The 14,949-nt window shown below is 43.1% G+C and overlaps 1 protein-coding gene across 19 annotated transcripts in view; it reads right to left on the reverse strand.

The window, feature by feature from the left end:
- Window positions 1-14,949, reverse strand: part of FBRSL1 (fibrosin like 1) — a 767,640-nt gene that overhangs the window by 375,754 nt on the left and 376,937 nt on the right. The gene's annotated exons all lie outside the window — the stretch shown is intronic.

The following is a 14,949-nucleotide window of genomic DNA, read 5'->3' on the forward strand; positions in this document are numbered from 1 at the left end:
TCAGCTCATTGTTTCATGGGGCTTCTATTGAGGATGAAGTACAGATTGCAATCTAAGAATTAGGTTGGGACTTCTGCACTAGCAAACACTGCTCCTCGATTGCAAATGTCATAAGATATTTAACACCTGAGGTTCTCCTTATGCATGTGACACTCTACTCAGTTGATTACTCAATTTTTTCACATGAAGTTGACCCTGGAAAGTGTTAAGCAACTTCAACTGGTTCAAAATGTGGGTTGCAAGTTGGTAAGTGGAGCTCACCAGTGATTGCATCTCTCCAGTACTGAAATAAGTTGTCCATCAATAGTTAGGACCTGGACAGTAGACTGAGCAGGCAGCTGGTCATATTCTTCACCACTAAGGTGAGATGCACCGCACACCTGTATAATTATAGTGAATATTTCTGATGCATATCTATTCATATAAATTGGCATAGACAAAATTTATGCAAATTTCATTTTTTAATGATTTTAGACCTTCCTGGGGTGACAACTTGACTCTGGAATTCCATCTCCAGCAGGGCTAGTGCAGTACATTTTGCTGTCTGCAGCAGCTGCTTCACATTGCCTAATGGTATGGCAGGCCCAGCTCCACAGGGAGATTCTAGAAATCATAGAATTATAGAGTTGGAAGTGTCCCCAGGGGTAATCTAGTCCAACTCTCTGAAATGCACAAATCTCCACTAAAACATCCATGACAGACGAAGCAGAGTCCACAACTGCTCAAGGGAGTCTGTTCCACTGTCAAACAGCTCTGACTGTCAGAAAGTAATTCCTGATGTTTAGTCAGAATCTTCTTGAAACTTGAATCCATTGGTTCACTTGCTCCATCTTCCATGTATTAGCCCTTTAGATATTTGAAGATGGCTATAATATCTCCTCTCAATCTCCTCTTTTCTGGGCTAAACATACCTAGCTCCCTCAACTGTTCCTCATAAGGCTTGGTTTCCAGACCCTTGATCATCTTGGTTGCCCTCCTCTGCACATGTTCCAACTTGTCAATATCCTTCTTAAATTGTGTTCCAGAGAACTGGAAAAAGTATTCCAGGTGTGGTCTGACCAAGACAGAATAGAGTGGTACGTTTACTTCTCTTCATCTAGACACTATACTTCTGTTGATGCAGCATTAGCTTGTTGTTGCTGCATCACATGACTCACGCTAAACTTGTGGTCTACTAAGACCCCTAGATCCTTTTCACATGTACTACTAGTAAGCCTGGTGTCCCCCATTTTATATTTGTGCAGTTGCTCTTCCTGCCTAAGTGTAGAACAGTGATGGCCAAACTTGACCCTCCAGCTGTTTTGGGACTACAACTCCCATCATCCCTAGCTAACAGGACCAGTCGTCAGGGATAATGGGAACTGTAGCCCCAAAACAGCTGTAGGGCCAAGTTTGGCCACCACTGGTATAGAACCTTACATTTGTTCCTACTGAAATTGTTAGTTTGGGTCCTGTTCTCCAATTGTTAAGGTCATTTTCAATCCCAAGTCTGTCTTCTGCAGTGTTAGCCACTCCTCCCAGTTTGGTAGCATCTGCAAATTTGATGAGCCTCCCCTCAATTTTTTCACCCAAGTCATTTATACAGATATTGAACAACAACGGGCCCAGGATAGAATCCTGCGGCACCCCACCTGTCACCTTTTTCCAGGATGATGAGGACCTATGAATGAGTACTCTTTGGGTTAGGTCAGTTAACCAGCTACAAATCCACCTAACGGTTGCCTTGTCCAACTCACATTTTACCAACTTCCCTGTAGGTCAGTGATAGAGTGTCTGGTTTTCATGCAGAAAGTCCCAGGTTCGAGCCCCAACAATTTCATGTAGCATGAGAGGAACTCCCTGCCTGAAACCCTGGAGTGGTGATGCCAATACTAAGCTAGATGGACCAATGGTCAGATTCGGTATAAGGCAGTTCCCTGTTCCCGAGGTGCCTTCATTATTACTGTTTTGGTGCCAGATTACTCCCGTGCTATTTACCTGAGCTTTTAATTAACATGTAATGATTTTTCATGGCTTTAATTGTGTATTGCTATATTATCTGGCCTTGTAGCTTTATTGCTAGGTCTAGGATATTTTATTGTTATTATTTTTAGTGTCTATTGTAAGTCACCTTGAGGCTTTTTTGTAGTGGAGAAGCACTGTAAAATTGAATTAAAATAAATAATAAAAGACAGAATCTTTGTATGTGAATATATTTAAGAAATGCATTTAGTGGCCCCAAATTTAGAACAGTGAGAAAATAACTACCCTTGGGAGGAATATGTACTAGTTGGTCAATATTAATGATCAAAAGATTTTATCATTTTCATGTTACTCAAATCTGCAATACAGCTAAATTGCATTCAATCATCTCTCCTCTGAAGGATTAGTGACTTGGAAGAACAAAATCCACAACCACCAGACTTTGAGCATCATAATTTCTCATGGCTATGCTGCAGAACATTAAGACAGGATGAGGAATTAGCTGTGCCAAGGAGAAAATTTGCTACTGTCAAAGTTATTTAGTTTTTCATTTACAAATACGATGTGATGGAACCAAAGAAGGGGGAAGGGAGGAGATATATTAACCAGCCAATGTTAAAAACTGTAATTCAATATCTGGTTATAAATCTTTTTAATAATGCAAGGTTGGGGATGATGTTATTTTTATATATTAAGTATGAGATATTAGTATTTAATCAAATTAACAGAAGTCCAGATATATTTAAATACTTGATAGGTTTGACATTTCCTAGAAGGAAGGTGGAGTTTATTTAGTGCCCCACCCTTAAAAACAACAACAAACCAACTTACTAAACTCAGATCATTAATGTGGCCTGCTGGGCGTATTTTGCATTTAACCACTGAACAGTTATTTATTATTCTTCCCCTGAAATTTTCACAGTGCCTCTTTCATCAGTTAAATTCCTCCTTTTGAAACAAGCAACATTTGAACAAAAACAGTCTTTCTTCCCCGCCCCCCTTTCTTTCTTTAAGAATCAAAGCATTCCCCCCCCCCCACTCCCTTCTACTGAAATTAAGTTTTCTGGACTGAATTACCCAGCTTACACCATAGCAAGTTCAGCCACTGGAAATTATTTAGAAATAGCCAAACTAGAGGGCCAAAGGCCTCAGGCCTTTATCTTAGACTACATGATTGATGTGTTGTGGGCCCTGCTGTGTTTAACAGTGATTTCTATCTGTTGCTAGCGGCAACAGTCAGGGTCTCAGCATGAGGCCAGCAGCAGCAGGCCTCGCTGCAGCAGCAGGGCCGCACACAGGGACAGACAAATAGTCTTTTCAGCTGGACAGGTCTCATGGGGGGGTTTGACATAAAGGGCCCTTTGGAAAAGCTGGAATTGTCAGTCCTTTGATGGCCCCATGCTGGGCCATTAGCTTCTGTTACTAATTTGCAGCGTATGTGCGAGGGCAGAGCGGCAGGAACACCTGCAAGCTGCTCAAATGCATTGTGGGAAGGATTTTATGGGGAGAGCAAAAAAGGGAAGAAAAGACGAGGCATAACCCCCTCCATCTACAAGGGCGTTTGACACTGCCTATTATCATTTTAAGCCATCAAAAGATGACTGTGAACTAGCAACAAGGGCTCCAACTGAAACTGGAAAAGCAGAAAAGCAGCAAGGAAGGAGAGGGAAACGCTTTTTGGATTTTTATTTTTATTTAAAGGCCATCCACCTTAACACAATGAGAGGTTTTTCAGAATCCGCCCCCCCTCCCCTTTTCAGGCAGAGGAGGCAATCTTATATAGGCCAAAATACCCAGCTAGAGTGGAGTTTATTAGGAACAGAATTTCTAAATTAAAGCTCAATCTCCCTGCTTAACTTTCTTTGCTTCACTAATTCCACACCTGGAAACAATATTAAACTAAAGCTGAAGATCAAAATGTCGAGGAGCAAAATGTTAGGAGGCAGATTCTTTGAGACACGTATTTTTAAACAGGAAGGGACACTTCAGTCCTGAAGATTTTTAAACAGGAAGAACACTTAAGTTCTGAGGATTCGAGTGTGAAAAACTGAAAGTCTCCAGCTACTTAATGGAAGGAAATTTCTAATGAACTCTACACTGCGCGTTGCTAGACATCCAGGACTGCTCAAAACAGTGTATCACCAACAGACATGATTTCCTGATGTGCAGTTTTAATACTTGGAAACGTGGGGTGTGATATAGAACCCCCATAATGCAGCGGGTACATAATATTGTGTATGATAACAGGTATGTGGGAAATGTTTGTGGAAATCCCAATGGAAAACCTCTGTGTCCAAGAAAACCTGCCGAGTGCCCACACCAAATACAGTATCTTATTCACAAACCTTCCTTTGATTTGTGTTGATATGCAGGATTAGGAAACAATAACCCTTCCAAGATTGCAGCTTCAGCAGGCAAAGGATGTCACTTTTTTGTTTTCAGTAAATGACTAAAATAATATCATGCACATGCTGTAAAACAATGAGCTAATTCTGTCCCTCTCCCCACTCAAAATGGCTAATGAAAATGTTTGTTCTCAGGCTGAGTTGCCCTCCAGAGTACATTTTTTCCCTACCAAGCTATAAAACATGGGTGCATAATTGAGTCACTGACAGCGCTTGCAGTACAGCGGTGCTCACAGATGTCTGTTTAATAAAAACAAATGGTAATAAGGGGATCAATAGAATGCCAAAAATAATCCTGACTTTTACAATGTTTAGAAAACCATAAGCCACATTTTCCTGCTCTCACAACTTCTTCTGTGATCACAACACTCCAGTTCCTCACCAAGAGAGTTTTATAAATATATGTAGCACAGACTCCTTTCTTTACCCTTTCTGTAAATCCCTAGAAGTCATTTCCTTATTGTGTTGTGAATCTCCTTCCTGGTGGGTTCTCTCTCTCTCTCTCTCTCTCTCTCTCTCTCTCTCTCTCTCTCTTTCTCTCTGATATATTGGGGTCTGTTCAGATACTGCTGTACTTCAAGCGACTGCAGTGGTGAAGAGACCAATTGGTTAGCTAATTAAATTGTGAACCTAATTCTAATTTCACTTCAGAATGCTGCCTTCTGCAAGCCCCTTTCTCTTAACCCCAGGCGGCTCTGCCCAGTTCCACCCCTACCTGCTTTAAGATACTGATCTTGGCCAACTTAATAGATTCACACTGTATGGTAGGGAATCTGCAATCCTCCAGATATTAGACTGCAGCACCCAAGAGCCCCACAGCAAACAGTCTGGGATGAGGGCCACAGGTCCGTCCTCCTTGCTGTAAGGTCTACTGAGATAACGGCCATGGGAACTACTACGAGGCTGTGCCAAATGGTTGATGGGAAAGGTGGGTCTTTGAGAGGCAGGCTTGGAAGGAAATGAGAGGTGACATTCACATAGGTGTTCTGGGAAACAGTTTCATACATAAGGGGCAGCAAGGGAGAATGAACCTAAGTCATTTTGAGGGAGAATGATTTGAAACTAAGTCTCTCCAGTCAACACTCTTACCCAGTGTGCCACCCTGGCTCTCAAAGAGGCCAAAGCTCTTACACTTAGGAGAGGAATTTGGAAATTTCACGGTCTGGAAAAGTTTACACTATATTGTTCGGTTTGGGTTCCTACCATTTTCTTTTATAATGTCAACTGAATAATGAGTTTCTGTTCAAAACTGGGATCACCAGGCTCCAGTCCTGTTTGCTATAGAATTTCCTTGCGTCAAAGATAATGGAAATATTAATTGTAATTTTGTACTTATTTTGATGATTCTGGAGTACCGCTTTCATGTACTGTATGCCTTATAATAGCGGGTACATTGTGACGAATACATTCGTTGTACTTTGCTTGCCATATATTCTTTGTATGCTAGCCCGAACCCCTGGTTTTTTTTTTTGTATTTGTGTATGTACCAATACAGTGGGTTCCTTATTTTTGTGCTTACTGCTTGAACAGTGGCAGACCTTGGGGTCTCAGATTTCAGCAGCGCCCTGTGCGATGCCAAAATTTGGCGCTCTCCACCTCTCGCCTTCCATTCTACAACATAGAATTTTTTGAAATATCACATTTCATTTTTTTCGGCAAGCAGGGAAGTTTTATGTTTATGTTTTTGTTATTTCTGGAGAAAGCAGGGCTCACTTTGCCATGTCTGGCAAGGCTTTCTATTTTAAGGGAAATATTTGACAGAAACAGACACACATGTGCTGACAACAGTTGCTACTATTTCAATGAGTGCAAGTAGAGTAAGCAGACGCCACAAGGGTGTCAGCAGAGCTGCGTGAACATGCGGAAATGAGGCTCCAAAGAGAAGATGCACATTTAGTAAGGCTCAAACCGATCGAAAGCATTGTTGGCCAGGAGATGGAACAGTGTGTCATTCTGGAAGGGGAGGCAGATGGCCTTTTTGGCACCCTGGCATTGGAAAATATTTGTGGATTTCCCATCACATTCAAGATGTCAGCTGGTGGAAATGAAGAGTTGGATTGAACATTAGTCGTACTTTGAGAAGACCCATTGAAATTAATGGATCTGTGTGAGTTGGGTCTATTAAAGCCAGTGATTCTACTTTAAGTATAACTTAGTGGAGCATGGGCCCAAAGAACAAATCAGTCTCTGGAGAGGGGAAGGGGAGAACCTGCAACCTTCTAGAATAGCGCTCACTAAGGGAACAGACCTAGCAAGGCAATAGCTGTTCCTCATCCTTGTAGCCAGCAATAGAAAGAACACCTTCACATGGTTGGACACTGGAGTGGTGGACCCACCCTCACAAGGACAAGGAGAATTGGAAGCTGAACATATAATAAATAATTTGTTGGCATCTTCTCACTTCCAAATTCCTTGTGCCTCAAGGTATGTGCCTTGCTTTACTGAATGTCTCCTCTGTGTCTGTAAATCTAAGCAACATTATTAGACCAGGCAGGCTATTATTCATCCCATCATAATTTTGTACCATAATTAATGGGAACCTTCTATTTACCAGGAGGCACTTCAGACACAGTCTCTTTGTGCCCCCTCCCTCCTAAGTTCAAATTCCAAGGGAATTCTACAATGAGCATGGTAAATACCTTATTACTGGGTTTTTTATTTTTTAAAAAAACACAATAAACTAGAAGCTTCCAGACATTTAATTACAAAATATATGCAAATGAAAGACATCAACAAGCCTACAGGAAGATTCCTGCTTCAGTATTCTAGAGAAGCCTCAATAAATATTTCAAGGTTTCAAATGGATGCTTTGCAATCGTATGCTTTTCATTTGCATGAGTGCCGGAAGGAAGCGTTCAAAACCGCCTCAGAGCAAACACAGAGTATTTTCCTGTAAAACTTTAATTGGGAAACTGACACTATATAATCTGTACATCATTGCCTCTGAGCTGTTGTTAAAAAATTAAAGCAGCATCAAAGAGCTGCTTTGTTAAATTAACACATGTTGTATATCCCAGACGTGCTCTGTGCCACAGAAGGAAATTGCTTTGCGCCGTAAACAATTTGATAGGAAAGCTGGCAGGGCAGAGGTAGCAAAAGCATATAAATAAGAGGTTCAAAGCTGAGGCTATCAAGAGCCAATAGGTCACAAGTAAATGGGCAATGAGTTGTGGTTTTGTATGGTTATGAAAGACAGGTATTTTTTTAAAAAAGGGAAACCAATGTCTGCAAGAAAGATGCATTAACAAACAGTTTCCTAAATGTGTTTCAAAAACAAATGTCCTCGCCAGGGGAAACCACTCAAAATGAATTATGAAACCCATGTTCTGATTGAGTTCATTCTCCTCCAGCTTTACTCTAAAGCAAATAGACTTTACAATACAATACAAATGGCTTATTTAGAGAAGACCCATTAAAAGTTAGGGACTTGACTAACTTACATCTGTTAATTTGAATGGGGCATATAATTTCAGGGGCCAGTCACAAATTATGCAGTTGAGTTTCCTATATTTGGAGAAATCACAAGGGGTCAGTACACCTGCAGTGCACTGGATAACTTCAATCTGAGTAAAACTTACTTGGATGCAACCCTATCTAACTCGAGCCCCATTGAGTTCATTAGGGTAGGTGAGAATAGGATTGCAGCCTTACTCAGCAGTTGCAAGAAATAATTCAGTTCAAGTTTAATGGAAGGTGCTCTCTAGAGCAGGGGTTGTCAACCTGGTCCCTACTGCCCACTGGTGGGCTTTTCAGGATTCTAGGTTGGCGGTCGGGGGTTCTATGGCACAAGATGAATCCTCCATCCATCAAGCACTGGTGGGCGGTAAGGAAATTTTACCTTCAAGAAAGATGCATTAGTGGGCGGTAGGTATAAAAAGGTTGACTACCCCTGCTCTAGAGGATGCTGAATGCAACCAGGAATATTGATTTCATAATTTCTGTGTTGAGTAGTTTCAAACAGGGATGACATTTGTGCTAAAAATTCACTGGAAAATCTAGAAAGCATGCCTCTTTCAAAATCTCCTTTCCATCCAGTCACTTGGGCTTCTCTTCATTTTACTGAACAAAGTGTCCCTTCTCTTTATTTCTCTTCTTTCAAATACAGATGACACTCCATCATCCCACGAAAAGGTGGGTGCTGCCTCTAACCCTGTGCTAAATTTTTGTCTTGGGCTCAATAAATCAGAAGGGTTCCTCCCTCAATCTGCTTGTCCATTTCTGCACACTTTTCCAACTCTACAATATCCTTTTTTATATGTCGCAACCAGATTTGTTCACAGTAGTCTGCTGATCTGCACAGGTAGCAAGGTAGCAGGGGAATAAGCTAAATATTCCAGGAGTGTAAGGAAACTGGCTGGCAAAGCTGTTTCATGGCCTGAAAATCCACAACTGAACTGAGCTGAGATGTCACAAACTTTTATATCCTCAAAGTCTATGCGCTGGGCACTATGGCTCGAATTGTGCTACTTGCAAAAGATCAATGTCTCAGATCTTTGTTGTCAATTGAGAAGTTAACCATGCCGCTATAGGCTATAGACCACTGGTAGCTAACACAGTGTCCTCCAGATGTCGATGGCTTACAACCCCCATTATCCCTGACCATTGGACCATGCTGGCTGGGGCTGCTGGGAGTTGGGAGCTGAGCAAAATTTGGAGGCTATCCACCTGGTCCATGAAGTTGGTTTAAGAGTTTTGCATCTTAACACAAGCCAAGCCAATGAAGGGCTTCTGGTCAGTACTGCTGAAGCAGACTAACCAAGCAACTCTTGCAGAAATAAGATAAGTATTTTATCTCCAACCCCACACTGTAAAACCCTGTGGGAGGTTAAAAGCAAATGTCTTCCATACATAAATGAGAGTGCTCATGTAATTTTATCAGCCTCTCTGGAGTGACCAGCTATTCCTGTCAGAACCACTCAAATATATCTCTTCCTTGCCATTACTAGAATCCACAAGGCAACTAGAAACGGTACTCAACTGCACAGCTTAACTGATTAAGTAGGTGGGAACTGATGCCAGATCAGCACAAAAGTGTCTCTCTGCTAACCAGAAACCAGCCGCAAGCTGTGTCAGGGGACTGACCGCAGATATCATGCTGATAGCAAAGAGGCTTGAAATTACAACTTCCTGTTTCACTGCTCTCACGGTCACATGCAACCTCAGAGAGGAAACGCTAGCAGGAAGAGAAACGCCTTCAGATGGTCAGACAACTGCTTAGTGTGATACATGTCCCTGTGGTTCATTTTTTAGCAGTGATCATTCACCGCAAGACAGAGATGACACTCTTAAAATGTGTCATGATACGCCTCTCTCTCTGTCCAGAAATACGCATGCACAAATTGATTTGAGTAGAGCCAATCAAGGTGGGGAGATTATATATATATATATATTGCAATCTACAAGTGTGGGGAAATTGCACCAGAGATGGAACTACTATTTTTAATCATGTTTCCACAGCTGCTGATTGTCAGGTGAAAAGACTGAGTGTTCAAAGAAAGAGAAAAAATGCCAAAATAATACTTGCACACTGTTGGGTGCTTCTGTGTATGTGTGTGTGTATGTGTGCGTGTTTTGAACTGTGGTCTGCAGTGCTTCACCTTCTGAAGTACCAGCTTGTGCTCTGGGTCCTCAGGAGGCCAGACAGATTAGGTTTTAGGGGAAATGTGTAATATAGGCTGCAGTTCAAGCTGGGGAGAGTCAGCTGCCCTCCCAGCTTGATAGCGTCAGCTGACACTCCAACTCAATCAGGGCACACCAAGCCCTAAAAAGTTATTGCCGCCAAGCCAAGTTCAACCAAGAATCCTGAGGAAGACTCTCCTGCTGTCTTCTCCTTACTACTGTCTCACATTTTAATTCCTGCCTGCATTTCACTCCACATCTGGATCCTTCAACCCTCTGTATCACGCTCTTGAAACTTGACATCCTGCCTGGCTTCAACTTTGCACTTGCTACTCATCTTCCTGAGCTGGTGCCTGAACTCCGGACATCTGTTGCTCTTCTGATCCTCATCCTCTTGCATCTGAGCTGAACTCCAGCCACAGTGCATCTCTGAGCTAGGCCAAGGCCTGACGTCTCATCACATACACAGGGCATGGTGACACCAGTAACAGAGAAGGGGGGGCATGAAAGGGGCAGGGAAAACTGGGTGGCACTTAACTTGGGGGGGCACACCAAACCCCAAGGTGCAGCGCCCTCCAGCCCCTAACCTGCCACCTCCCCCTCAGCTGCCCTCCAGCAGAAGGGCGCCTGGGAGGGACGCAACACCTCAGCCCCGCACTGCTTTTGCAGGCAGCGTGCATGCACATCATGTCCCCCTCACTGCCCTCCAAGTGGAGGGGACCAGGCAGGAACGCAGCTCCAGAGGCGCGCCTGGCCCTCAGTATGCCCCACCCTATGGAGCTGTGTGCATGCGATAGCGTGGGTACCCACCCTGGGTGTCACCGGGTTCCCTACGCCACTGGGAGGCACTGTGACATCATCATGCTGGATACATGTTCTCTGATCAGTGGGGTCATACAGATAACGGAAAGCGGGGGGAAATAAAAGCAACTGAAAGGGGCTATTGTGATGGCCACTGGCTATAAACAATAAAATATACTGACTGACAAATGAAAAGGGCAACAAACAAGAGCAAAACAGTGCAAAAATGTGTGCAGAATGTCTTTCAAGAAACCTTTTTTTTTGGGGGGTACTCCCTGTTTTGCACCAAAACAACCCTTTAAAAATTCGTCTCAGATTTAGTCATTACAGTGAAAAATAAAAGCCAGCCTCCCTAGCTTTGACCTAACATCTGCCTCTGGCCACCCTTTACCTTTTATTGCGGTCTTGGAACTTGAAGTTTTGCCTAGCTGATTCCACACTAGCCTCTGGCCTTTTGATCCTCATCTGCCTGATTCAGTATGTGACCCCTAGTCCATTTCTGACCATGTCTGTTGCCCTTCTGATCCTCACCAGCCTGCACTTGGACTCGATCCCTAGCTGCAGTCCATTTTGGAATTAGGCTGAAGCACATGCAACCAAATGTTTTTGTGGAAATCATAACTGGGCTGCATGAAGAGAGAAATGGCAGAAATTTCAAAAGGAAGTGGAAGAGAGAAAGAAAGAAAGAAATGGTTCATTGTTGACTGTTGCAGTTAAAAGTACGTCTGAATTTTTTAAAAAGCTGAAGACCACAGGTCTAAGTGGTCTCTGGAATGCTTGCAGTTCACCACACTTCGGAAAATGTTGCAAAACTGTATTCAAAGCAGAGCAATCTGGATATATCATCAATCATCAATCTAGTTTAACTCAACAAAATCCACAGGGAAAATTCAAAGTGAGTAAACTTTGCACTGCTAATTATTTTCAAGTACGTAGTTCAGTGTAAACTGTCCCTAATAAGATGAGGGGGGAAACTAGCATCTTAGTGGAGATAGTATTGGCGCCCCCCCCCCACTCCCAATTGTTTACATGACCCAAGTACTCAAAGTGCCTGGAGTGTCCCAGCAGGGCAAGCCTGGGGGTTGTAGTCCAAAACATCTAGAGGGCACGAGGTTGGTGAAGGCTGGTAGCTGAGACTATACACAAGGGAGGAGGTGGCATTCTGCATTTGCTGCGGGGTGTGGGGTGTGAGTACTATCCTCTTTATTGGAACCTTAGGACCCTGGCTGAAATTAGCTTTCAACACACATTTACTTGGGAATAAGTCCCATTGGACTCAACAGTGGTTTACATCTGAGTGGTCACAAATAGGATTGCACTGTCAACTCTGCATTCATTTCCCAAACACACCATTGCTCCGGAAAGTCTCTCCCCATGCCTATAGCCACCAATTTGCATGGCTTTAAAGAAGGATTAGACAATTTCACAGAGGATAAGTCTACCAATGGCTAGTTCTACCTCCACTGTTGGAGGCAGGGTATTTCTCAACATCAACTACAAGCAGGGCAGGGTGTGCTGTTACACTCAGGTCCTGCTTATGAGCCTCCCATAGAACAAGATGCTGGACTAAATGAGATTTCGGTCTGATCCACAGGGATCTTCTTAAATAGGCAACATACCTGGTATAAGAAAGCAAACAGGCAGCCTGAAGCACGATTGGGGGGCAAGGCTCAGAGTTGCACCAGCGGTCAAGTTTGCATCTAAAGCAAGTAGCAAAGCTGCATTCATACTTCATGAGAAGAGTCATGTCGTGACTCTTACTAAGATTGTTACATCCAACTCGACTCTTAAATATACATCCTGAGTAGCAGATGTAGCAGACTTGTTACTGTAGGCTATGTCTCCTGAGGGTGAACAACAAGCCCTTTGTGAGAACCTAGAGGGAAGGAAAGCTGGTGATTTAACAAGGAGGAAAATGTGTAGTATCAAAACAGCTCTCTTGTGACTTACTCCTCACTTCTGTTCATGCCTGACCAGCTTGTTTTTAGTAGCATCTTGACTATTACATCTTCCCTTTGCACCGTAAATCCCAGCTGGAAAATGCAAGAGAAAATGTGGAAGACAACAATTTTTAAAAATCAGAAACTCGGACAAAAAAATTATTGGGAGAAGCTGCAGGCAGACATAAACGAAGATGTGACACGTACAATTGGATTGTTCTAGGTTCAGAATTCGAAGTAAAATTGTTCACACATATATTTAAATTCTGGAAAGGCCTCCAGACCTACAAAGCTAATGTGCTTGATAGGTGAGCGAGAGATGCAAGCAGAGCAGGCATACAAATCTCAGCATCTTTCCCTAGATAAAAGTTTTTGATGCTGAAGAATGAGGTTAATAATATAGCTATGTGCAAGGACTCCTCCCACCATCCTCCACTTTTTCTCTCAGGGTAATGAATGAGTTTGGGTTTTAGACCCTGGAGTTACAAGCACGCTTGTGGCATGCCATACAGGTACATTCCTATCAAAAGAAAGAGTGTACAAACTAAAATGTGGATGCAACTGAAAGCAGCTCAGGGCAGTGATGGCTGGTGCCCATCGTGGCTGGCAAGGCGGAAGAAGGCAGGAACTGAAGCCCAACAGTAGTTGGTGCCAGAGCCAATGGAAAGCAGATCTAACTAATTCTAATTTTGTCTCCATCATCCACTCTTATTTATATAAGGGGAAAACACTAAGACTAAAGAAGAGGAAGCTGACAAGCAGTGCCACATCCTGGGCTGGTTCGAAGGAAGAAGGCAGGCAGGTGGGCAAGTGATTAAAGGCAGACTGAGGTTGGTAGGGCAGTGTCCCATTCAGCATTTTGCCTGGCTTCACTGCTCAGGGGGATTTTTTCCACGCCAGCAGGCTGGTTGTGAAGCCATTCTGTTAATGAACAACATTTTTACCAAAGAGCTAAAAGAAAAACCCCAGTTGAAAAAATAGCTTTATGAAACCACAATGTCTCTTTTAACTGTTGCCCAGGGATGGGCTGCAAAGATGAGGCAGCAGCTGTAATTGGAGGGCCTGTAAGCACAACAGCTACAAGCAGTTGCTGGGAAAGCTTAGACTAGCTTTTTGAAGCTGGCAATAAGAGCTGCCTCATGAACTCAGCCTGGCAGCTCCAGAAGATTCGTTTTTCCAAACAATGGGGTTCACAGTAACCAAACAGCTGTTCGGCTTCCTGGTTGCCATGCTTGTGAGCCTCACAGCTGATAATAATGTGAGCCATTTCAACATAGGATGGTTAGCAGCAGGAAGTGAAGATGCAGTGGGAATGAATTGTGGCATGTCAGCAAAGTCACTTAAATAATGCAGACGGGAGACCAGAGTGAAAATCCTGAGGAAACTGAACAAATTGAAACTGTATAACTTGAGGAGAAAGAAACAGAGAAGTTTTTGTCTTTTTTACTTCAGGCCTTGTACATAGCAGGGAGACATTCAACCAACCATAGAGAGGGAAAACACAGCACTACGCAGCCAATCAGAGCACGTGCTACCCCATGAAAGTGTTGGAAAAATGCCTGAGCAGCTTGGGTGGATAAAATTCTTAACAGAAAGACCCTCCCACTCTGCCTGGTTGATATAAGCAATACCTCAACCCAACCCCATGGTTAGCTGACTGATAAGAGAATTAACCCTTAAGTTACAGCTGAATGATCCCTGCTGTTGCACTCCCAACATAGTATAGTGTTTCACATCCCTACTTTCAACCCCATGCACTGAATGCACTGTTGCTAGTAGTCAAGTGGCCTTAGTGACATATACAGTACTGCCTTTCATCAGTCAAAGCTGCTTGTGTCAAGGTGTGGCCCCACTGGGACACACAGGGCCTGGTTACAGTCATCCATGTTCAATGGTGGGTGTGAATGCCAAAGTCATTTGTCCTGGAGCTCCACCCCTTTTCTTTTATTGCCACAAACGTAAAGCTGAATGTGCAGAAGTTAAAAGCAAGTAAGTCGCGAGCTTACTGTATCACCAAAATTTAAAGAGCTCCACTGGTTCCTGACCCATTTATGAGCACAATTCAAAATGCTGGTGGCTTACTTTTAAAGCTCTATCTTGTCCTTTGCAGGCCTTGGCTTTTAATCTCTGCTACGAGGCTCTTAATCTCAGGGTCTGGGTTCAAGCCCCATGTTGAGCAAAATATTCCTGCATTGATGGTTGGACTAGAGGACCACTGTGGT

The sequence above is a fragment of the Podarcis tiliguerta genome (assembly GCF_965153285.1).
Source record: "Podarcis tiliguerta genome assembly, chromosome: 16".
Taxonomy (NCBI): Eukaryota; Metazoa; Chordata; class Lepidosauria; order Squamata; family Lacertidae; genus Podarcis; species Podarcis tiliguerta.